The sequence below is a fragment of the Triturus cristatus genome, chromosome 6 (genome assembly GCF_964204655.1).
Source record: "Triturus cristatus chromosome 6, aTriCri1.1, whole genome shotgun sequence".
NCBI lineage: Eukaryota > Metazoa > Chordata > Amphibia > Caudata > Salamandridae > Triturus > Triturus cristatus.
Window position 1 is genome coordinate 863,379,596 of NC_140589.1, and position 24,976 is coordinate 863,404,571.

Sequence of the window (24,976 nt, forward strand, 5' to 3'; positions counted from 1 at the left end):
GCCCGGTGCTCTTCAGGTGAATGCAGGGGACAGTATCTTCAGAACCTGGTATTGGATGGGTCAGAACATGCACTGAACTTACTAATGATGATTGCTGCAAAATATTCATCAGCTGTCTTCTTATATTTTAAAGTGCCATATGTTTGCATAATATTTTTATAATATTTATGTAGTTTATGTGTGGTATAAAAGGATTTACATAAACTGTAACAATACGTTATGCTATTGAATACACTGCTGTAGTAGTTACACATAGGGGATTTAGGGGTTTTAAATTAGTACTTGCATTACATAGAGTTGGGCAATGATGGTGATGTCAAAATTTAATTATGGGTACTGGAAAATGCTTAAATGCTTCACTATATGAAGAGAGCTTGTAACGCAATCTCAACAAGCAATGGGTTTGGTTTTTGTAGTAAACCAAGTATGTGCCACCTCTTTAAAGTTGTGTCTCTAGAACATTTTTAAATATAGCCACATTCTTGTAGAGCAGAATTTAATCAACTGTTTCTTGCAGTAGCTGACATCTACTGAATACTGCAAAAACTCACCACCTGACATATTACCTTGAAAAATCCTGCATAAAAAACTGGCATTGAATTATACTATTACTTTTCTCTCCCTTATTTATTTTGAATGCACCTCGCCTCCTCTTCTAACTTACACATGCCTCTTCTGTGTATGTACTACTCTATATATCATGCCTATCTGTCTTTATCTCTATTTTTAAAACATATCCTGGTAACCAACCAATATCTATTAATTCACAAGCTTTTAAATGCTATGTGTGTGTGCGTAGAGAGTGTGGGTCTGTGAGAGAGCTTGTGTTAGTGTGAGCATTTGCGTGATGTGTTAGTTAAAGTGAGAGAGTGTCATTGAAGGAGTGAATCAGTGAGTGATAATGAGTGATATGAAGAGTGCATATGAGTGAGAATGAATGAGCGTGAGAGAGAATGAGGGTGAGTGTAACTGAGTGTTACTGTGTGTGACTGAGTTAGTCACAGTCTGAGTGAGTCTTAGTGAGTCAGAGAATGAACGATACTAAGTAATTCAGAGTGAGATTGAGCAAGACCGAGTGAGCATAAGTGAGACTGAATGAGTCTGAGTGAGCTTGAGTCAGGATGAGTGGAAATTAGTGTGAATGGGTGGGAATGAGTGAGACTGAGTGAGGATGAGTGAGTCAGATTGATATTGAGTGAATGAGAATGAGTGGTACTGAGTGAATCAGTGAGGAAGAGTTAACTACAGTAAGGCAGAGAATGACTGACTGTGTATGAGTAAGTGTGAATGAGTCAAAGTGAGATTGAGTGAATCTGCAAGATTGAGTGAATCAGGAAGAACAAGTGATTCAGAGGGAACCTGAAGGAGACTGAGTGGGAATGAGTGTTCCAGAGTGAGAATGAGGGAAACTGAGTATGACTTAGTGAGAATGTGTGAGTTAGAACAAATTAGATTACATGAGACAGTGAGTTAGAGTGAGAGTGAGTGAATTGAAATGAATAGAATTGAGGGAGACTGAGTGGGTCAGAGTGAGAATGAGTGAGCATGCGTGAGTCAGGGAGATTAAGTTAGTAAGAGTAAGTAAAAGTAAGTGCAACTGAGAATGAGATTAAATGAATGAGAGTGAGTGAGAGTGAGAGTGAGTGGGAGAGTAAGAATGAGTGTGAACGAACCCCTCAAACCCACTGAGAATAAGTCAGACTCGCTCACTGGAATTCCAGCCAAGGATTATTCCTCGCCACTTTTAAAGGTCTTCAGCTGCCACTGCATTGGATTTGTAACCAGACGCCGCTGGCTGTGCATCTGCATATTACCAGAAGGACTGCTGTGCTGCCAGGAGGAGCTTCCACTCTACTAACTGCTTCGCTGTGTTGGCTTGCTGCTTGCTGAGTGCTGTGCTCCAGGAGGGACTGCCACTTTGCGACCTGCTTTTGTGTGCTGGCCTGCTGTGTGCTACCTTTTTGCTGGGCTAAGAGTGTTCTTCAAGTGCTTTTTGACTCACCCCTGTTCCTAAAAGTCTCGGGGTCATCAAAGACTTTTGCCGTACCGGCACTTCAGTGGGACTCTGAGTCAGGCAGCTGAAACATCCTCAGAATCCGTACTTCATTTCTGTACCGACAAGTGCTCCACCTATTAAGACTGACGCTCTGTGCCCCCACCTCCGCGCCCTTTAAGTGGAGACGCCAGACAAGAGCAGCGCCTCAGATTGGCTGGCAAGCAGATCAGCAGTATTCCTTTCAAACATGTAGCCTGGGCAATGCGGAGTGCAGCAACTACATCATCCCCGCCACAGCCTCCTTGGTCCGTCCGACACCAGAGACCAGCTGCTCTTGTTCTCAGCACCAGGAGCCGGTAGAGTTTCACAGCACACCTCGAAGGTCCCGGTAGTTTCCATGCTCCCACTGACAGGTGGCAGAGTCTGCCTCAGTATCGAGAGATAGTTGCTCCAACTCCTCTGCTGTATGAGCCTGGTAGTGTAAACCAGTCAGCGATACCCTGACTGCCCGATCCATTGTGAGTGTTCTTTCAGCACTCCAGAGTTTGCTAATCTTGCATTTATGCCTACTTTAAACAAAACACTTTGAACCTGAGTGTCATTTTGACACTCAAGAACTATTGAACACTGTGATTCTTGGCATTCTTTAAATGTGCATATCTTGAGAAATATAATTGATATTTTTATTGTTTTGGTCTTGTTCTGCTAATCATACAGACAACTGTTTTTAGAAACCCCGTATGGAGTCTTTTTGTGGTGTATTCATTGTGTTACTGTGTGTGTATGTGTTGCACAAATGCTTTACACATTGCCTCTTTAGATAAGCCTGACTACTCTGTGCCAAGCTACCAGAGGGTGAGCACGTTATCTTTTAGTGTGTACTTAGTTTACCCCGACTAGAGGGATGGTTCCCGCCTGGCTTGGGTGCATACCTCAGCCAACCAGGAATTCCATCTCTAAAAATGCAGAGTGAAGAAAACTGGATACGTTGAAAACAGGTGTCTAGAGTGTTAGTTCTTCATAACTCCTCATTGAGCCATGAAATGTTCATAAAGGGATTGAAATTGAGAAATAGATGGGTGCAAAAGGAATGAAACAAGGCACCTCTGGGACATTTGTGAAAGGTAGAGAAATGAAAGGATAAACATGTTTCTTTGTATCAGCATAACAAAGGATCTTCAGGTACTTGTGCTTATTCCACAAATAGAATTTGGGTAACAAAGGTTTTAAAGATGCTTAAACACTTGCAAAATAGATGTTGAAGGCAGTGCTTAATTTGTATAACCATAAGTGCCAGGGCCCTTGCCAGCGCTGCCAATGACAGTGCCAACCCAACTACTAACCATCACACTCCTACAGGTTTGATAATTCAGACTATTACAGGGACCCAACGATATAAGCATGGTTTGGGTGGTAGGTATTAGTAATTTGTAATGTTTATTGAATTATTAAACAACTGCTGTGGGGCGTATCTCTAAATTAGACAAACAGTGCCACCATGTGGCAGACTGTCATAAGTGTCAGTGTTGGCAATTAAGTGCTGGTGCAGGGTACCAGAAAACACTGCCTCAAATACAGGACTGGTTGAGGGTCTAGAAGAGGGAATATGCTGAGAGGCCAAGGGCAATGAGAATATTGACATCTCACGAGCACATGCACATTTTAGAGTGCTTAATGCAATGGTCTTCCAAGTGACTAACACAAGCTCCCCCTGTGATGCATTTTGGGTTTACAACAGGGATGTGCACTCACCACGCTTTTGCATTTAGATCACAATATTCCAAGTGATAGGAGGAGACACTAGCGTGCATTACTCCTGTCTCGCAAAAGAAAGCAGTGACAACAAACAGCAGAAATGGTGGAGTCGAGGATGTTATTGGGAAAGCGCATGCACTAGTTAAACTGCACAGACTTAAAAGGATAACCAGACCATTACCCAGACAATAATGAGACAATACTCTTACACACAGTTTCAAGTATGATTTTACGATTTCACACAAAGGGTGGTAAGGAGAGAACTTGGTATGAGTGAAGTAACAACCCTGGCTAGTGGTGACTAAATAAACTCAGTAGGGTGGGATCTTAGCTCAAATTAGGGTGTGCAAATCTTGCGTAATTTGTGGAAGGCAATTACACAAAATTACCACAAACTGTGAAAATATAAGTGTAATTACGCAAAATGCATTCTGCACTCCAATTATTATACGTTCGGATAAAAATCTAACTCAAAAATATAATTCCAAGATGATTTTCTGCTGCTCGTGTTCAAAACACTGCTGCTTATGTGGGTTTGATTTGTGAGCCATCTAATGTGTTTGCGTGCTGTGACTTTGATGTGTTTTAGTGAAAAGTGATTTTACCTTTACCTGTTGCTATATATATATATATATATATATTTTAGTGAACAGTGATTTTACCTTTACTTGCTGCTATATATGATTGACTCCCTCTGCTTACCCGCACTATAAAAGAAATTACGCTCATTTTGCACATATTCTCCCTCTTTCCTCTTACCTCTTCGGAGCGCCGATCCCGGCGAGGGTTGGAGGGATTCACCGATAATTTGGACGCCATTTTGACGCTTGGCGCTGGTCAGCGCTCTAGTCGTTCTGACACCAGGGGCATTTAATGCGCGCCGAACGGTCACGCAGCGCCTGTGGGTTTGATTTGTGAGCCATCTAATGTGTTTGCGTGCTCTGACTTTGATGTGTTTTAGTGAAAAGTGATTTTACCTTTACCTGTAGCTATATATATATGTTTTAGTGAATAGTGATTTTACCTTTACTTGCTGCTATATATGATTGACTCAATCCGCTTACCCGCACTATAAAAGAAATTACGCTCATTTTGCACATATTCTCCCTCTTTCCTCTTACCTCTTCGGAGCGCCGATCCCGGCGAGGGTTGGAGGGATTCCCCGATAATTTGGACGCCATTTTGATGCTTGGCGCTGGTCAGCGCTCTAGTCGTTCTGACACCAGGGGCATTTGATGCGCGCCGAACGAACGCGCAGCGGACGCGCGCAGCGACCAGCGCTAGAGAGGCGTCTTCGTGGGCTCGAGTGTCTCACCAGCCCGCGGCTCTGGTCTCTTATTCCGGTTCTGCTCTTAGGGTATTGGATTTGACTGCTTGTCGCAATCCTCACTCTTTGGATGTGGCAGAGAGGCCTTTGGGAACTTGCAGTCTCTGTGGTTTTCAGCTAGGGGTGAATTGCAGACGGCCCTCTAATACAATCTCCGGTTCCACTGAGCGGACCGATCCCGTGACGTTTCTGGCCGCACTAATTAATGTGCGCTCTTTGAAGAAACATCATGCGGACGTCCATGAGCTATTGGAGGATGGCACCTTAGACATGCTGTTCCTTACGGAGACCTTGCTGGATCCATCCTCCGCTCCCATAGTTGCTCTGACTACCCCGGTGGGCTATAAGATCAGGAGAGCTGATCGTCACGGGTCCAGGGGAGGAGGTGTTGCAGTTATTTATAAAGATCGATGGGATCTTCACTTGGGCGACTCAGGGGACTGGGCCGGCTGCGAGGCACTCGACTTTAGTGCTCGCCTGTCTGCCCATTTTACACTTGGGGTGTTCCTGATCGATCGGCCCCCGGGCCCCTCTGGACCTTTTCTCCTGGCGTGGGGAGATGCTCTTACTTCTAGGGCAGCTAGGTTCTCTCACTATTTGGTGTTAGGTGATTTGAACTTTCATATGGATATGCCGGAAGTCAGGGAGGTTTCTGACTTGCTGGACAATCTTTACACTGCCCAACTTGCCCAGCACGTCGGCCTCCCCACCCATCTGGCTGGCCACATACTGGACCCTATCTGTTCCAATTTTCCCATCCTGGTAAAAGATCCTCTCCCAGTGTCGTGGTCTGATCACTTTATATCTCACTTCTCTTGGACCGTCTCTAGGGTTGAGGCTCAGGTATCTGACTTCTTGAAACCAGTTCTGGGGAAAGTTGATCCTCTGGAACTTGCTCAGGCTCTGGACATAGCCAGGCCCCCGATGTTGGGGGGTTTGCAGGATTGTATATCTGAGCTTTACAGGCTGGGTGTCTGGAGCAGTGAATTCTATCACTTCTTCTCGACCCGTCAGACCGGCTAGAATCACCCCCTCCAAACCCTGGTTTACTCCCGCTCTTAAGGTGCTTAAACAGAAGTGCAAAATCCTGGAGCGGGATTGGCGGAGGAGTAACTATTGCCCTGCGGCTAAAATCCGGCTTAGAGCAACCCAAAAATCTTATTATGCCGCTATCTTTGTGGCTAAAGGTCTCTTTTATGCCACCCGTATTGAGGCTGCTAGGAACAACTCTAAGGAAATGTTCTCTATAGTCCAGAGTTTTACCTCTCCGTTGGCCCAAACAAGTGCGACTCGTTCCTCGTTTGACTGGTGCAACATCTTGTCTGGGTCCTTCAGTGATAAAATTACGGCCATTCAGGCCTCCTTCTCTCCTGTTTTGCGTGTTCTGCCAGGGTCGCAGCATGTTCGGCCGGTTCCCTCTACTCTGCTGTCTGCCTTTGTCCCTGTTCACCCTCTGGAAAGTCTTAAAATCCTCAGAGGACTCAAATCGGGGTCCCCAGCAGATGCATGCCCGGCTAGACTGCTGGCAGCTGTAGCAGAAAGCATTTATCTGGAAGTCAACCAGATTATTAATCTCTCCTTACAGTCCAAGGTGGTACCTCGGGTCTGGAAGGAGGCTAAGATTCTGCCACTGCTTAAAAAACCATCCTTGGACCCGCTTAATCCAGCCAACTATCACCCCATCTCTCTCCTGCCAGCTATTGCTAAGGTTTGCGAGAAGGTGTTGCATAAACAACAGTCTGATTTTGTGGAGTCAGAGGCTCTCCTTCACCCATCGCAATCAGGGTTTCGGGCGGGCCACTGTACTGAGACGGTCCTTGTCGAAGTTGTGGAGGCCATCCGGACGTGTCTGGTCGCGGGGGGTAGGGCTGCTCTGATTCTGTTGGACCTCTCGGCGGCCTTTGATACGGTCCCGCATGATCTTTTGCTGAGCCGCCTTGCTGAGATTGGCATGTCGGGGGTCGTGTGGGGCTGGCTTAGCTCCTTTTTGGAGGAAAGGGTTGAGCAGATTTGGCTCCCTCCTTTCTACTCCTCCCCCCGCGTGGTCACCACGGGTGTCCCGCAGGGTTCCTCCCTTAGTCCTTTGCTCTTTAACATTTATGTTACGCCTTTGATCCATCTGGCCGAAGCTCTCGGTGCTAAGGTGCTGACCTATGCAGACGACACTCAGCTGCTTTTCACCTGGGATAAGGCCTCCAGCTCGGTCCTTGTGGCCCAACAGTGCCTTCGCTCCATCTTCACTTGGCTGGCAGGCGCTCAGCTCAAGTGTAATGAGCAAAAATCTGAGATCTTGCTATTTGGCACTTTTCCGTCTGATTTCCGTCAACAGCTGTGGCCACAGGAGCTTCCTCTTCCCTCGTCCGACGGACAGCCCACCAAGAACTTGGGCGTCTGGTTCGAGGAGAATCTGCTGTTTTCCACACACATCAAGAAAACTGCTGGCTGCTGCTTTGGGCTTATTAAAACCCTGAGGAAGTTTTTTCCTCTCCTTCCGCGGGCAGCCAGAGTCACAGTCACTCGGCTTGACTACGCAAATTCTTTCTATATTGGGTCCCCTGGTTACCTAATTAAGAAATTGCAGGTAGTCCAGAACACAGCGGCTAGACTGCTACTGGGCCTCTCTTCTAGGATGAGTGTCACCTCTCACCTGTTTTCCCTCCATTGGTTACCAGTTGCGGCCAGAATCAAATATAAATCACTGGTTCTGGCCCATCGTGCTCTCCATGGTCAGGGTCCTCTTTACCTTCAGATCTTCGTCTTACTCAGGAGCTCGTAGTTTTTAAAAGGAAGCTTAAAACATTTCTCTTTGTTTGATCGTCTCTGTCTGCCCTCAGGTTTCGCGCCGGGATACTCGTGAGTAGCCGAGCGCGTTACAAGTGGAATATAACATAACATAACATAACATATTTGTAGTTTCACGCTAAAAATAATTCCCGAAGCGTAGTATGACAACTTTTTCACACCCATAGTTAAGGGATGGCTGAGGTCCAAACGTGTGCCTCACTATCAGAAGTTAACTCAAGGGCTTGACAGCACTTTGGAAAGCTCTGAAGAAGAACAATCCCCTGTCATATCTCCGGAAACCGAGGTGACAGGGATCGATGCAGATAATGTGGTTCCAGATAGCCCAAGGGCTAACTCGAGTGGGGCCAAACAGTTTCCACTGTTTTTCAAAAAAATTATCCCTCCATCGCCCTTGATAGAGTCAACTCTAGATCTATCTAAAACTGGGCCAGTTGAACCAGTACCTCTTCCAGCTGCCCTAGGCTCCCCGAACGCAGAAAAAAATCGAATCAATAAGGATACTGTCCATCGAGTTATCCCAGAAGGCACAAAGGATGGAGATCATAGCCAGGCTAGCTATCAAAATCATGAATCTAATATCTTACCGGCAGTAGCTGATCTTCTAGAGCAGTAGTCAGTATTACAGAATGCAACCCTGCCTAACTCCCCGCAAGAAGCTATAACCGGGGGGACAACCATTACTACAGCTGAAAGGCAGAGCTATCCCGATCAGACGGATCAGTCTATCGATACAACTAGTACCCATCAATTGGATGTCAGGGACATGCTAAATTTAATATTAGACGAAGTTCGCGAAATTAAAAGAACCCAAAACTGGAAATTGCGGCTTTACATGCACGTATTCGGAAGATCGAGGAGGTAATGTCTGGATTCCCTGTCAAACTCCAGGAGTCTGAGGCTCGGATCTCAGTGCTGGAGGACCAAGTCAGTACGTTCTTGTGTGAGGTGAAGGAAGCGACAAAAAAGAGGAAACACTTGGAAAATAGACTGGAGGACATTGAGGGCCATTCACGAAGATCAAACCTAAGAATAGTGGGGGTTCCGGAAGGCATTGAAAATGCACAGACACTACAATGGGTCAATACATTCATTAAGCAGACTGTGCTTCCTGAATTTGAAGGGGACCTCACAATCACCAGGGCTCATCGGGTCCCTGCACATCCTTTTCCGAACTCTACTATGCCGCGAACAATCCTGCTAAATTTTGCTGATTATCGAATCAAGGAGAACATTTTGATGAAAGCTATTCAGCAGAGACAGTTTCCTATCAACGCAACCTCAAAATGTCGTATATTTGCAGACATGACTGCTTTAGCTGCATGAAGAAGGAAGGAATTTGTAAAACTCCTCCAGTTATTTAAATCTCATGGAGCCCAAGCCTCAATAGCTCAGCAATCCAAACTTAGAGTGCTAGTAAAGGGCAAGTTTTTTTATTTTTTCAGATCTGGAGGAGGCGCAGGCGTTATTGAAGGAGATCTCGCAGGGTTAATAATTTGAAGAAGCACATTTCGCTATAAAGGAAAGAAGGGAAGAGGTTGAAATAGGCAGAGGGTGCCAAGAAGAGAGGGTTAAAAGAGCGGCATGATGGCTCTGCTTAACTCTGTTTTCTTGTTTGTTCTCCTTTTTTTCTTTTTCGTTTTATTTTCTTTTTTTTTGGTATTGAGGTTATGGTGGGGGGGTCACAGGGGTAGAAGGGTCACCCGGGTGTAATACCATGACACCCATGAACAAAGGAGGGAAGGGTGAAATGTGGTTGGCGTGGTTGGGGTATCCACATTCTAAGGGGAGGAAGGGAGGGGGGGAATCAGAGCAAAAAAGAAAAGGAGCAGGAGTAAACGACATAGGAATTATATGATTAGAAATTCAAGTTTTTCTGTAATGAGAAATCTAAATGAATTTTAGCAATTGCAAAATCTTAACAGTCAACGCCAATGGAATGTTAAATAAGCAAAAATATGGCGCTCTCATAAAATGGTTAATTTCATTTGATCCCCAAATAGTATATTTTCAAGAGACTCACCTAAAATCAAATTCTCCAAAACTTTTTTTACCCAGATTTTTCTCCCACGCTTTCTTCGCATCAGCTGGTTTGGCTCAGAGGGGAGTTGCAATTTATCTTTCTAGAAAAATACCCTGGGAAATTCTACAAGTTCAGAGAGACACACAGGGGAGATGGATATGGGTAATGGTTAAATTACAGGGAAAATTTTTCAATCTTGTTAATTACTACGGTCCTGTTACTGACGAGACTGAAAGTCTGATCAAAATCCATGAGTCTTTGAGGGGAATCCCAGGACAGAACATACTCGGAGGTGATTTTAATTTTATACAAACCTTGAGGAAAGATACATCAAATAAAAATAAAAAACAATTAAAACCAAATACTTTAAGAGTGGTGGAGGCCCTCAAAAAAGAATATCAACTGGTAGATCCTTGGCGAATTAGGAATCCGGAAGACACAAAATTCACTTGTTATTCATACCGCTTTGCCACTGCATCTCGAATCGATTTTTATCTTATATCAAGATCTCTTCCAATTTTAAAAATCGATAGCGGGTGCAATCCTTTTTCTGACCACGCCAGAATCGAACCTACGATTGTAATAGATGGTGGGAAAGGGGAGCGGCCGAGGTGGCAGCTCGACCGTACTCTCCTCCAAAACCAGGACTGGGTAAAGAATTTCAGGGAATGGATTTTGGAATTTTTTAACTTAAATTCCAACACCGCTAATGTGTTTTCGGTCTGGGGTGGGTTTAAAGCTGCTGCCCGCGGTCAGATAATTGCCTTTACGGCAGCCCAGGCCAAAGCAAGATCCCTCAAAATAGCTCAACTTCAGGCTACAGTCGAGAAAGAACATATTCTTCGGAATCGGAAATGTCCCAACGAATTCGAACAGGCAAAAACCATCTTGCGGGATTTTTTCATTTTAGAAGAGATCTGTAGTTCCAAAATGTGTCAGCAAAAGGTCTATGAAGAAAATCAGTTAATAGGTAAATTGCTAGCAAATGCAACAAGGAAAAAACAGGAGTCAGCATTCATTTTAAAGATACAAGACCCTCAGACCGGGGGAGATGAAGTCGACAGGGAAAGGATCTCACAGATCTTTGTTAAACACTACCGTAGTATTTACTCAACGGAATATTCAACAGGCGACGATATGATTTTTAATTATTTTTCCAAAGTCGCAATTCCTAAACTTTCTGAGAGTCGGGTTTCCCAACTAGAATCAGAGATCGAAACAGTAGAAATATCCACCTCTGTAAAAGAAACCGCCGGGGGAAAAGCATGTGGGCTAGATGGATTTCCCATCGAATTTTATAAACTATTCTTAAAAGAATTGCTGACCCCTCTGAAACAACTATTTAGTAACATTAAAGAGGGAGGTCGCACACCGGCACTTTTTAAGGAGGCGACAAATGTGTCATTCGTGAAGAAAGACAAAAATCCTGAAAATATTAATTCCTACCGCACATAAGTCTTTTAAATTCGGACTATAAAATTTTTATGAAAATATGGGCCAAACGTTTTACATTTGCGGCTCAAGAGGTGATTAGTAGTGACCAGACCGGATTTATAGCCGGTAGATCCATGGCAGCCAACACCGAATTCTTAATTCAAGCTTTAGACTATTTTAATACCAACTTGACTCAGGCATGTATCGTCATGGTCGACGTGGAAAAAGCTTTCGACTTAGTCAATTGGAGCACCCTGTTTTTTACCCTAAGACAATTTGGATTTCCAGCCCAGATTGTTAATATGTTACGTAACATTTATGAAGACGCCTCGGCCCAGATTTTTATCAACATGAAAACAGCCGGCTCGATAAAAATTAATAGAGGGACCAGGCAGGGATGCCCTCTTTCACCGTTGCTATTTATCTTTTTCATTGAACCCTTAGCAATTAAGATTAGAAATATTACGGCTATTCGATCTCCGGTTTTCCGAATGCCCAAAATCAAATTATTTGCCGACGACATTATTTTATATCTGAGGCCCGATAAAGAAAATATTGAGAGTGTGTTAACAGAATTCAGAGAATTTGAACTAATTGGTGGTTATAAAATAAATTCCAATAAAACGGAAATACTAGCTTTAAATACTGATCTTAATTATCTTCCATCGGACTTAAGAGCACAAGCAGCCAATAAAGATCCGATTAGGTATTTAGGAATTTATATTAACTCTTATTACCACCAGCTCTATGAATTAAATTACATCAGGATGAAAGAAAAAATCAAGAAGCTTTTTGACCAATGGCTTTTCTTACCACTCTCAATTGTGGGTAGGGTATCTCTTATCAAAATGTCAATACTTCCATTGCTTATATTTTTATTTAGCAATATCCCTATAAAAATCCAGTTCTCCTTTTTTAAAGAAATAGAGACAATGTTCAGAAGTTTCGTATGGGGGAAAAAAATTTCTAGGGTCAAATTGCCAATAGTACAATTATCTACCTCACAGGGCGGTCTAGCCCTACCAGTTGTGAAAACATATTATGAGGCCGCCTTTTTAGATATAGTGGCGGGACTGATGGGATCGACATCCAAGCGAGATAGCTTTTTTTTGGATAAAATGCTACAGGAAAATAGCTCCAACTTACAAGTGTTCCTAAAAACTTCCAAATATCCCAAAAAACCCGACATAAGACCTTAAGGGAATATTATTTTAGACTTCAGTGTTTTTAAAAAAAAATAGACTCCTCCGGCATGCAATTCTTGAGTCTGAGGGAATGTTTAGATCTCGGGCTCCAATTGAATAAAAATCATTTAATTAAATGGGAAAAGTGTGGGCTAAAAGAATTAAGACACTTTTTCATCCACAATCGAATGATTTCGTGGCAAGAGGTGATGTCTAGAGCTAACAGCCCGAATAGACCTATTTTTTTCGAATATATACAGATTGTATATTTTATAAGGAAAATACATGGCATTATTAATTCTCCATCCGAACTAGCGGTAGCCCTATACGGGGCCAAAATAATGGGTATAGGGAATTGGTATAGGCTGCTACTTCAACAGAATCAAACGCCATTAGTTGAAAGCCACCTAAGAAAAATAGACCACATGACACAATGCAGTATTCAATGTAAGGACTGGGAGACGATCTGTCGTTTAGGCAATAAAGCATTAAGAGCGGCTAACTTTAAAAGGATGGCCTTTCTATCACGTTGGTTGGCCTATTTGAGACCGGAGGCCTTGGGGAAAAGATACCCGGAAGTCAAAAATAAGTGTTTTAGATGTCTTGCTAATGGTCAGGGTGGCTGGCACCATATTTTCTTCTCTTGCCCGAAATTAGAAGTATTTTGGAATGCAATTTTTGTGGATCTTGGAAGGGCAATCGGGATAAGCATTCAGCCAGAGGCCGAATTGGCTTTGTTCGGCATCGTTAAAAATAGAACGATAACTAGTAGGGCTGAGGAGACCTTTATATTTATTTCTTGCATGGTTGCCCGTTCCTTAATTTTACAGAATTGGAAGTCCACCGATGCTCCCTCTCACTTGAAATGGTGGATGAAAATGAGAAGAACCTGTAATTTTGAAAGAGCATATGCAAGCCAGGTGGGTGCCATCAAGAAATTTGAGAAAAACTGGAAGTATTTTAGTGATCTGGAAAAAGATAAAGGAAACTGAATAATGTTTGGGTCATGTTGGTAATAATTGTAGCAGTTTCTACAATCAAATGTTTGTCTTTGCGATTTTTGCACTTCCTCAATCGAATCTATTCATATTTCTGTGGGTTTTTTTAGGGGCAAAGCTTAGGAAATTGAATTTTATTTTGTTATAAAGTATAGCAGTTGCTGTAGATTGCTGCACTAGCACCTCTTTAATAATCTATACTTGAAAAGCACTAGCACTTTCCTTTATGCAATTGCTGCTACAATGATAGATCTCACATCTTTTCCTTTAGCACTTTACTGCTGTTGTTTGGTATAGTGAGTTCCCTCCTAAACATGGTCGAGATTTTTTCATAATTTTTTTTGTTTTTGTAATATAAGGGAAGGAATGAAGGAACTTGCTTGGGAAGGCTATCCTATATTTTATAAATGGACGCACTCGCACTTTTTTGTCTCCAAATGACTATACTTGAGAAGCACTAGCACTTTTCTATATACAATTGCTGCTCACGAATTACGGATTTTATATCTCTCCCTATAGCACTTTATTGTTTGCTGTTTAGTATATTATGTCACTTCCTTAATATGGATGAGATCTCTGATTATTACTTTTAGTAACATAAAGGAAGGAACTTAGTTGGGAAGGCTATATAACACTTTTTAGAGGTTTCAATTATTGTATTTTTGTATTTATCACATCTTGTCATCATAAATTGTATTCTGTATATGGATGCTATGACGTTGCTCTGCTCTGCTCAATAAAAAAAAAAAAAAGAAGTTAACTGGTGAACTATGGATGCCACTAGTTTCTACTGAACTGGAGCGACTAGGCATCTATTTGATGTTTATGGGAATCCAATAAGATTCAGTGATGACAATGAAACGGAGATGGTCTAAAATGAACTTGAGTGTGAGCACTGGGATCAGAAGTGTTAGGGATAAAATGTGCACGCTGGTTGGAAAAATTACTTTTTTCTTGATATGAGGATCCAGCCTTTATTATAGGAAAAGATGGCAAGTAAGATTAAAAAGATTTGCCAGATATGCCAGGTTTCAATGAGTAGGGTCGCCCATATCATCAAGGGCAGGTGATAAAATTATCACCGCTTTAGTGTCCGTTTTCAGACAGAAAGCAGCGATAATTTTATCGCCTTATCAGCAAGGTCACGCTATCGCGTGAATCCTTGCCTTATCGCCCTTCCCCCAACGCCCATCTTCGCATCTCTAATGAGATGCAAAGTGGGCGTTCCACCTCAAGATAACGGGAGAAATGCCGCTAAACGACATTTCTCCCATTATCTAGTCACACGCTAACCTGCAGAGCGACAAGAAAAGTAGCGATAACCTCTGTTATCGCTACTTTCCTTATGCCTGCTTTTCAAGTGACTTAGCCATGATATCATATGGAAGGTGGATATCATGGCTAAGTCTGCCTCGCCGAACGTTGTGCGATTATCGCTGGATTTCCAGCAATAATTGCACAGTTGGCAGCTTGCGCGTTGAATTTTATCACTTTGGAGATGAGCGTTGCTGATAGCACGCTATCTCCGCGATAAAATTCAGCGTTGTCCGGCGATAATTATCCTTGCGTTAAGAGCGCTGAGCGATAATTATCGCCTGGCCTTGATGATATGCCCCAAGAATGTTCCAAACCTGCCCAATGCATTTCTTTTTAAATACAGTGAAAAGCAGTCACTTTACTCACCGTATTCATTGTGTGTCCTTGAAAGTTCAAGCACAGCCATGGCTGTATATCACTAGAATCACATATGTTACCTGCAGCTGCTACTTAGCCAATGCTGTATATCCCTTAAACGCATATGCTTCATGCTCTAGGTCCACAGCTGGTGCTGTATATCCCTTAGCACACATATATGCAATGCATCTGGTACAAAGCTAGTTATGTTTATCCCTTAGCACACATATGTTTTAAATGAACCAGTGCAGTGGTGGATGGAGAATTACTAGAGCATTACTGGCTTGAATTTCCCAGGAAAATGAACTTATGTTTACAAAACTATCCAAGCAGCTACAAAAAAAGGATTATAGTGGTGCAACCTTTGAATTCTTCCGGGTATTAAGAGCTATAAATGTGTGTTTTGCTGAAGAGAGAGACAGTAAGATCCCCTCTCAGAGGAACAATAAGCATTTGACAATTTCAGTTGATTTGAGATTTCTGGGTAGTGAGGCTGTTGAGGGCTCTAGTGCTGCCTTCCTTTACATATTCGCGCCCTAAATAGTCTGACTCTTTTTAGACGCGCCATTAAAACCCACCTGTTTGCCTCTGCTAATTGATTTCTCTTCTCCTCAGCTTTGACCTGTTGTGTTGTGTACCTGATCAGGCGCCAGGACGCCCCTTCGCTGGGGCAGCTGTGCGCCTAATAAAAGTTATTAACATAACATAACATAACATATTTAACTTAGAGCAAAATACGTTCAACTGATTGACAACAGCATTGCGGATGCATTTTGTCATTGATAGAGGCTGAGATGCTGAGATAGTGCAGGATCTATTGCTAATGGGATTTCGGCAGTGAAATGTATGCTTGAAGGGTCTTTGATGACATCTCAGTGGGGCCTGGTTACACACAGACTGCTGGGGATTTCAGGGCTGTAAATAACATAATAAAAAACGGGAACAGAGAATCAGGTTTGAAGAACAAGGAGCTAATGTGATATAATTTGGCTATAAATTACAGAAAAGCAGTAGGCCACTGATGGTAGTAAAATGGCAGAAATCTCATTTTGTGGTAAATGGCTATGTGGATATGAAGGGAGGCAAAAGAAAAGGAGAACGGATAAATTGGTTAGATTGTGATAAATGAGATGGGATAAGAGAAAGACAAATGACAGTGGCTAAGCTAAAAGTCAGAACAGTGACCGTGTGCATGGTCTATAAATCACACCCAAAATGGCTTTTGAAGGCACTAACAGGAGCGGCTTCTCCATTTGAGTGGAGGAGCGTCGCTCCACTTAATTGCTGCAGAAATGCCCCAGAGACAAAAATAAAATGGTAATGTAGGTACCATTTTATTTTCCGTCTACCAGTCCTGAACCACGTGTCAGAACCGGGCGGGGCCTGCTGAGTGGCAGCAGTGATAGGCTGCTTGTGCAGTAGATAATAGTGCGCATGACCCTTTGGCCGACCATCTTGCGAAGGCCAGCCTGACATGCGATATTATAAACCTCTTAACTCAGCTATCTTAGACAGCATGGTTGAGAGCCTACACAAATCTCCAGTGTCCTCGGGAGCAGCGAGAGAGACCGGTCCCTCCATTCCTCGCACTGCTCAAATGCAGCGCCAGGATTGGTTATGCCCAGCTGGATATGACGTCAGGAGAAGACGACGACAGGAGCAAGGAGGACGTGTCTCCTGAAAGCATGGTAAGTACCTTTATATTTCTTTTTTTCATGTATTTAATTTTATATATGTATTTGTTTTAAATGCATTAACCCATTTTCCCGTCCCTCCAATCGCTGTAGTTACAGCCGCCACTGGGCACTAGTCATTTTTTAGTCAGGTTCCATGGTGCTTTGAGTTTCAGAAATTTCAGAAGAGAACAGACTAGGGAGCTCCTGCAATGATTTAATTTTTTTAAATGGAGACCAGCTTTCTAGCCATGACCAAAATTGATTTGAGCCTTGCTGTGTCAGTTATCTATGGGGAGCCGGAGCTTCACGGAAGATGGTTTGTGGGTTTGTAGTAGGTAGGTTGTAGATACATTTGTTCTGGAGAGTCTGGAGAGAATAACAGCTATAAACAGGAATCATTAGCAAGGGTAGAAAACTGCAGGCATGATGGATACAACTGGAGAAATTTAAGTATTTCTTTTGCAGTTCAGTATTATGAGGCTGGTGTATATCACTGCATAGGGACAACGGTTTGTCTGATGAAGTTGATAAAAGTGGTACTGCATTTGCAAATAATGAGTTTGGATAAGGCAATATAATAATGCGTTTTTAATGGGTTTCCCGGGGGCTGGTAAATCACTCAATTATGGAACACTTTGTGGGAAGCATGTATTTCGTTCATTGAAGGCGTAAGTGTTAGACTAGGAATAAGGGTCAGAAAACATGATAGCACTGGTTCATAAAGGGTAGCCTTCCTTAACGGAGAAGATAAATATATGTGGGCACGGTCAATGACAGTGTGTCTTGGAGGACTGGCAGCAGACTGGGTTCAGGGGTGTTGGACCTGGCCCTTTACACAGTTTTTACCAAACATTTGCCTTTCTCCTCCTACTATTCTGACCCTCACTTTGTTGGCTTTAGGACTCTGGGCACTTTACCAATCAGTACTAAAGTGCATGTGCTGTCACCCCTAAAACATGGTATGATTAGTTTACACCAGTTTGGTAACATTTTAATGTAAGTGTAAGTCCCTTGTAAAGTGGTATCCCAAATGCCCAGGGCCTGTAAATAACTACTACTAGTTAGTCTGCAGTGCAGGTTACGCCAAACACAGAAGGACCCTTTCAAACCTGTCTCAGGTCTTTCACTGCAGGGCCTGAGTGTTCATTTTTCTGCCAAATTGACTTGGCATTTTAAACTACTTGCCAAGCCTTCAACTCCCCTTATTCTACATATAGGTCATATCTAAGGTAGGCCTTAGGTAGCCCTATGGGCTGGGTACTGTGTAGGCAACAGGTACGGCATGTGTCTTTAGTATATGGCATATCCTGGTAGTGACAAACATCCTATTTTGTTTCTCATTACTGTGAGGCCTACTCATCTCACAGGCTGACAGTGGGAATTCCCTTAAAGGTTCTTAAGTGGAAATTCCTGATCTGAAATGAGTAGTGCTGCCATGTTTGGTATGTTTAGAATGGTAGTGAAAAATCATGCTTACTGGTGTAGGTGGATTTTGTGTTACTATTTTAGAAATTCCACTTTTAGAAAGTGCAAAAAGAACAATTGATAAACAGAATGCAGAACAATGTCATACATTCACCCCAGTACAGAGATCTGGGCCTCAATCCATTTTTTTGTTCTCACCATGCCATTGCAGTTTGAGCCCAGCCATATTCAAATCAGTCTTGACCCTGCGCACAGTGTGAACAGTCCAGCCCGGACTGCCATACCAGGTCCTCCTTGGACTGGAAATAATCATCCTAGGACCAGTTTTGGGGTTTCACCCCTCACCATCCAGGATAGCTTGACTCCAGTGGCATGGAGAGCACAGGGTCCACATCTGGGCATACTCGTCCTACTCAAGGTGACAAATGCAAAAAGAACAATTGAACAGTCCAGCCCGAATTCCCAGGCCATGTCCTCCCTGGACTGAAACTAATATCCTAGGACCGGGTTCAGGGTTTCACCCCTCATCAGTCAGTATAGCTTGACTCTAGTGGCATGGAAATCACGGTACAAATATCTGGGCATACCCGTCCCACTCAGGGTGACAAATGCACAAAAAAGAAAAATTGATGGACAGAATGCAGAACAAAGTCAGGCATTCACCTCAGTACAGAGATCTGGGCCTAAATCTATCGTTTTTTTGCTCATCATACCTTCCAGTTTGAACCCAGCCATATGCAAATCAGTCCTGACCCTGCGCTCAATGGGAACAGTAAAGCCCAAACTCCCAGGCCAGGTCCTCCATGGTCTGGTAACAAGCATCCTAGGATGGGTTTTGGGGTTTCACTTCTCATCAACCAGGATAACTTGACTCTAGTGGCATGGAGAGCACGGGACCCATGTCTGAGTATACACGTCCCACTCAGGGTGACAAATGCAAAAAGAACAATTGATAGACAGAATGCAGAACAATGTTGTACATTCACCCCAGTACTGGGGGTGAATGTTTGATTTACTCTGCATTCCGTCCAGCATCTGTGTGTCTTTTGCTTTCTCGCCCTAACCGCGACCGTTATGCCCAGACATGGGTACTGGGCTCACCGTGCCACTGGATTCAAGCTAGCCTGGCTGATCAGGGATGATGCCCCAAAACCAGTCCCAGGAGGCTTGTTTCCGGTCCAGGGAGGAACTGGCTTGGCAATTTGGGCTGGACTGTTCTCATGAGGCACAGGGTCAAGACTGACTTGCATATGGCTGGGTCTAAACTGGGGTGGCATGGTGAGCAAAATAATGATGGATTTAACCCAGATCTCTTGACTGAGGGTGAATGTTTGATTTGCTCTGCATTCTGTCAATCATCTTTGTGTCTTTTCGCTTTCTTGCCTTAAGTGCTCCGAGTATGCCCAGACGTGGGTCCCGGGCTCAATGTGCCACTGGATTGCAGCTAGACTGGCTGATGAGGGGTGATGCCCCGAAACAGGTCCCAGGATGCTTGTTTCTGGTCCAGGGAGGACCTGGCTTGGCAGTTAGAGCTACTGTTCCCATGAGGCACAGGGTCAAGACTGATTTGCATATGGCTGGGTCTAAACTGGGGTGGCATGGTGAGCAAAAGAATGATGGATTTAACCCAAATCGCTTGACTGGGGGTGAATGTTTGATTTGCTCTGGATTTAGTCCATCATCTGTGTGTCTTTTGCTTTCTCGCCCTAAGTGCGCCGGGTATGCCCAGACATGGGTTCCAGGCTCACCGTGCCACTGTATTCAAGGTAGCCTGGCTGATGAGGGGTGATGCCCGAAACCGGTCCCAGGACCTGGCTTGGCAGTTCGGGCTGGACTGTTCCCATGTGGCACAGGGTCAAGACCGATTTGCATATGGCTTTGTCCAAACTGGGGTGGTATGGTGAGCAAAAGAATAATGGATTTAACCCAGATCTCTTGACTGGGGGTGAATGTTTGATTTTCTCTGCATTCTGTCCATCATCTGTGTGTCTTTTGATCTCTTGCCTTAAGTGCACCAAGTACGCCCAGAGGTGGGTACCGGGCTCACTGTGCACTGGATTCAAGCTAGACTGGCTGATGAGGGTTGATGCCCAGAAACTGGTCCCAGGATGCTTGTTTCCGGGCCGGGCCATCTACCTAAACATTGTTTAGGTAGATGTAGGAGCTGTACAACAGTTCTGCTTGCCACTTGGTGCAGTGAAATGTTGGGGGGTACCATGGGTACCCCCCAGTGCACCCACACCTCCCCCAACACTAGGGGGGCCCACAAAGGCCCCCCGAAACAATTCTCCACCATAGAAAGGCCTGCAAACTCTACCATCATAATTTGGTGGACCGTGCCCTTCTCCGTCCGCCAAACAATCAGACTGATTGCTTTTGATGGACCGGTGGTGGATAGTCTTCAGTCCGCCATGGACAGAATGGGATTCCCACCTGGCTTGGCACTTCAGGCTGGACAATTCCCATGAGGCACAGGGTCAAGACTGATTTGCATTTTGCTGGGTCTAAACTGTGGTGGCATGGTGAGCAAAAGAATGATGGATTTACCCTCTATCTTTTGACTTGGGGGGATGTTTGAATTGCTCTACATTCATTTCATCATCTGTGTATCTTTTACTTTTAGAAAGTGAGCACTTCTCTGTGGTTATAACTCGATGTGCTTTGCAGCCTGACTATAATCCATGTCTAGGGCAGAGTGACAGCTACGCTTTGTTCATACTTTCCAGGCTGCCATTACACTAAAGGGCACTGTATCTTATTTCCAGGACAGGGTGGCACCTAGACGGAGTCTTCCGCTTTGTTGGCTCGGGAAATTCCCTAAAATTACTGTACTACTACTAAGAGGCAGGCAGATTCTTCTATGTCCTGTCCTGGGTACCTAATTACAGCATAAATTGTAGCAGGAGCACATGAGCATGGTGCCCAGTGTTTTAATAGAAATATGTGGTGATCCCTGGACCTTGCTCATTACATGCTGCATTTTAGGCTCTGATATGGAAGTATGTCGAATGTATGCCTTATACTGGTCAGGATATCGAGTACTCAGGGGACTGTCTACTATGCACAGTAATGTTTTTTAATGATGTTTTACAACATAACAGCTGTTCCCTTGTTGCACTCATTGTGATGATTTGACAAATGCCTACTTGGCAGAATAATGACTGATTTATGTTGTTTTGGTCTGTTACATACAATATACTGTATTTTTATATAACTTTGTGTTGAGTCTCTTTGTGGTGTATTTATTGTGTTGCTGATGTAAATGTGTTGCACAAACGCTTTACACATTGGCTCTGGAGAGACACCTGGGATGACCACAGATTGGTGATTCTCCCAAACCATAGATCTGGGGCATAACACAGGCCACTGCAGTGCAGGGTGGGCACACCTTTTAGGTGGTCCCCAAGCATTCTAAGGTGTATAAATATATGTTATTTATGGAGTGTCAGGGTCTCCTTAAAAAATTACATCAGGGGACAACAGCATAGTGCGTTATACTACTGCTGTAGACTTGAGGTCGTAGGAGGGGTCTTAGAACCAAGAAGGGTTTGTTAAATTGTTAAAATGATAAGGTGAGGTGTAGGAATAGTGAGTGATGTAGCAGCTGAATGATGAAGAGGTAAGTCAAGGAGAAAACTGTGTCAAGTTTCATGAGGCTTTGAAGAATAGCCAAAGAGTGTTGGAACATGTCTCTGCACTGGTCGAAGAGCAGGCAGTCTTGCCATAGGAGCAGGATGTCCATGGGAACCTGTTGTCATGTGAAGGTGGTTTGGAGGCCAGATAGGTGAAGGCAGGTCTAAAGAGGCAACTGGGGTCCACGAATACAAAACTGGGGTCCACAAATACACAAAGGACTGGAAGACTAAAAAGATGGTTGCGAGTTTGTGGGAGAGGATCTTATGGCCATTACGGAAAGTTGATTTGTTTAGGTAGATGTAGGAGCTGTACAACAGTTCTGCTTGCCACTTGGTGCAGTGAAATGTTGGGGGGTACCATGGGTACCCCCCAGTGCACCCACACCTCCCCCAACACTAGGGGGGCCCACAAAGGCCCCCCGAAACAATTCTCCACCATAGAAAGGCCTGCAAACTCTACCATCATAATTTGGTGGACGGTGCCCTTCTCCGTCCGCCAAACAATCAGACTGATTGCTTCTGATGGACCGGTGGTGGATAGTCTTCAGTCCGCCACGGACAGAATGGGATTCCCACCGCCATCCTAATTCGGCGGTGAGAAAATCGAGCTCCAATGGCAGAAGGACCGGCACCGCATGGCTGGAGGTGGCGGTGCTTCTGCCATCGTAATGAGCCCCTATGTACCTTTTCCCATACATAGAGTAAAGAAAAACTGTCTTCTGGCTGCCTTATGACCTAAAAGAGAATACTTCTTCTGCCATTGTGGAATGGGAGGGTGTATCCCTCCTCTGGCATTTCTATGTCAGACTACTCACAAAGCAGCTGCGTGCACACACAGCCTCAAGAGGCCACAGTCCACTGATGGAAAAATGGAAATATGGAACAATGAAGACTAGCAGTGCAGCACCCACTGCTTTCACAACTGAAAAGTGCATCCTGAGCAATGCTCCATATATACTGAGGACTGTAAGCTACATACTGAGCACACTGCCATGTATTTAGCACTGTATACTGATAATTCCTCATGATGTACAATGTTACACCTGTACTCACAACACTTCTGGTAGTTTACTATACATATACTAAGCACTGTATAGAGAATACTGAACACTATACCTAAAACAAGTCATTCTGATTAGAAGCGTATACAATTGTGTAATTGTGTTTCATGAAATTAGAAGAAAAATTCTGAAAATTGCATGAAATTTTGAGTGCATCACGCACTGGCTTTTTTGTGCAAAGCGCACTTATGGGTAAAAAAGTCACAGAAGACACAGCTAGTACAAGGATTCCAGCAGTACACGTCTCTTTGCAAAGCAATTTTCTGTGCCAACCAGACAGAAATTATATTAAATCCCTTAATGTGAAATTTTGAGAAATTTCTTGTGATGCTAAATATTAGGCATAACACAACATTTTTGAACTTCAAAATATTTTGCTGGCATAATTTAAATTTTACCGAGGCCTTATTTTGAGCACTGCACTCCGTATACTGAGAACTACACATTGCCAATTGATTGTAGGTTAAATAGAGTTAAGTTGCTCTAAAAGTTTCTGAATAGCTTTTGTAAGTCTGTGGTTAGATTTAACACTGGTTACTCTGGGGGGAGTGGAGGACATAAGTGTTAGTACTGACCGCTCAGCCCTCCACAGGGCTTGGTCGCCCCACTCACTGCTGCCGCTCCTGCCTGCCTTTGCCGCCTCCTGCCTGCAGATTCCTTCACTCGCTTCCCGCTGCTCCTGGGAATTTCCCGCTGCTCCTGGGAATTTCCCGCTGCCCGCTGCTTCTTTGAATTTCCCGCCGCTGCCTCCCTGCGGCCCCGCCCCCCTGTGATTCCATTCGCCGCCCCGCTCCCGCCACCCAGCTGCTCCTCCCTCCCGGCTCCTTACTTACGACGCCCCCAGAGCGACCGCGCAGCGGACGCGCGCAGCGGGAGAGCCGATTGAGCGCCGAAGGTGCGCCAAAGGTAAGCCCGTCTGCGCCCGTCCACGCCTGGACCGCGCCTAGCGCCAGACCTCCTGGTCCTCGCCCTCGCCAGCACACCCTGCACATCTACAATGCCAAAACCCTCCACGCACTCAACACCGGCCGAAACACCACCTGCTACCGAGCCACCCCGAGACGCACCCACGGACCCTTCACCTGCCTGACCTGCCGCTTCACCGGCCTCCGACCCAACACCGCACCTGCTAAACCGAGCCCCAGCAACAAACACCTGATGTGCATCCTGCTCAACACCCGCTCCGTTCACAGGCATGCCGTCGAACTCTGGAACCTCCTCGACTCGACAGCACCAGACATCGCCTTCCTGACGGAAACCTGGATGAACGCCTCCTCACCGCCCGACGTCGCCATCGCCGTCCCAGAAGGCTACAAAATCACCAGGAAGGACCGCGTCAACCAGACAGGAGGAGGCATCGCCATCATCCACAAGAACACCATCCGCATCACGACCAACTCCGATGACACCATCACCTCCGCCGAACACCTCCACTTCCAGATACACACCGACCCCAAGACCACGCTCAGAGGCACCCTCGTCTACAGACCACCGGGACCACGCACACAGTTCAGCGAAGACATCACAGACTTCGTCAGCCCGCACGCCATCAATTCCACCGACTACATCCTCCTGGGGGACCTCAACTTCCACCTGGAGGACAACAAGGACCGCAACACCACTGCTCTGCTGGACAACCTGGCCAACCTCGGACTCAAGCAACTGGTAACCACCCCCACCCACTACGCCGGCCACACGCTTGACCCAGTATTCTCATCCAGCAAATACGTCACCTTCAGCCACTCCACCAATCTCCAGTGGACTGACCACAGCTGCGTCCACTTCAGCTTCAGTAAAACGACGACCCACCACCACCCTCAACAAGCCCCCCGCAGGAGCTGGAACAAGATCACCGGCGACCAGCTCACCACCTTCCTCAGCCAGAACCCCCCCACCAGCTCAACGGACCCCAACGAAGCCACCAACAACCTCACACAGTGGATCACCAACTGCGCAGACGCCCTCGCACCACTGAAGAAGAACCCC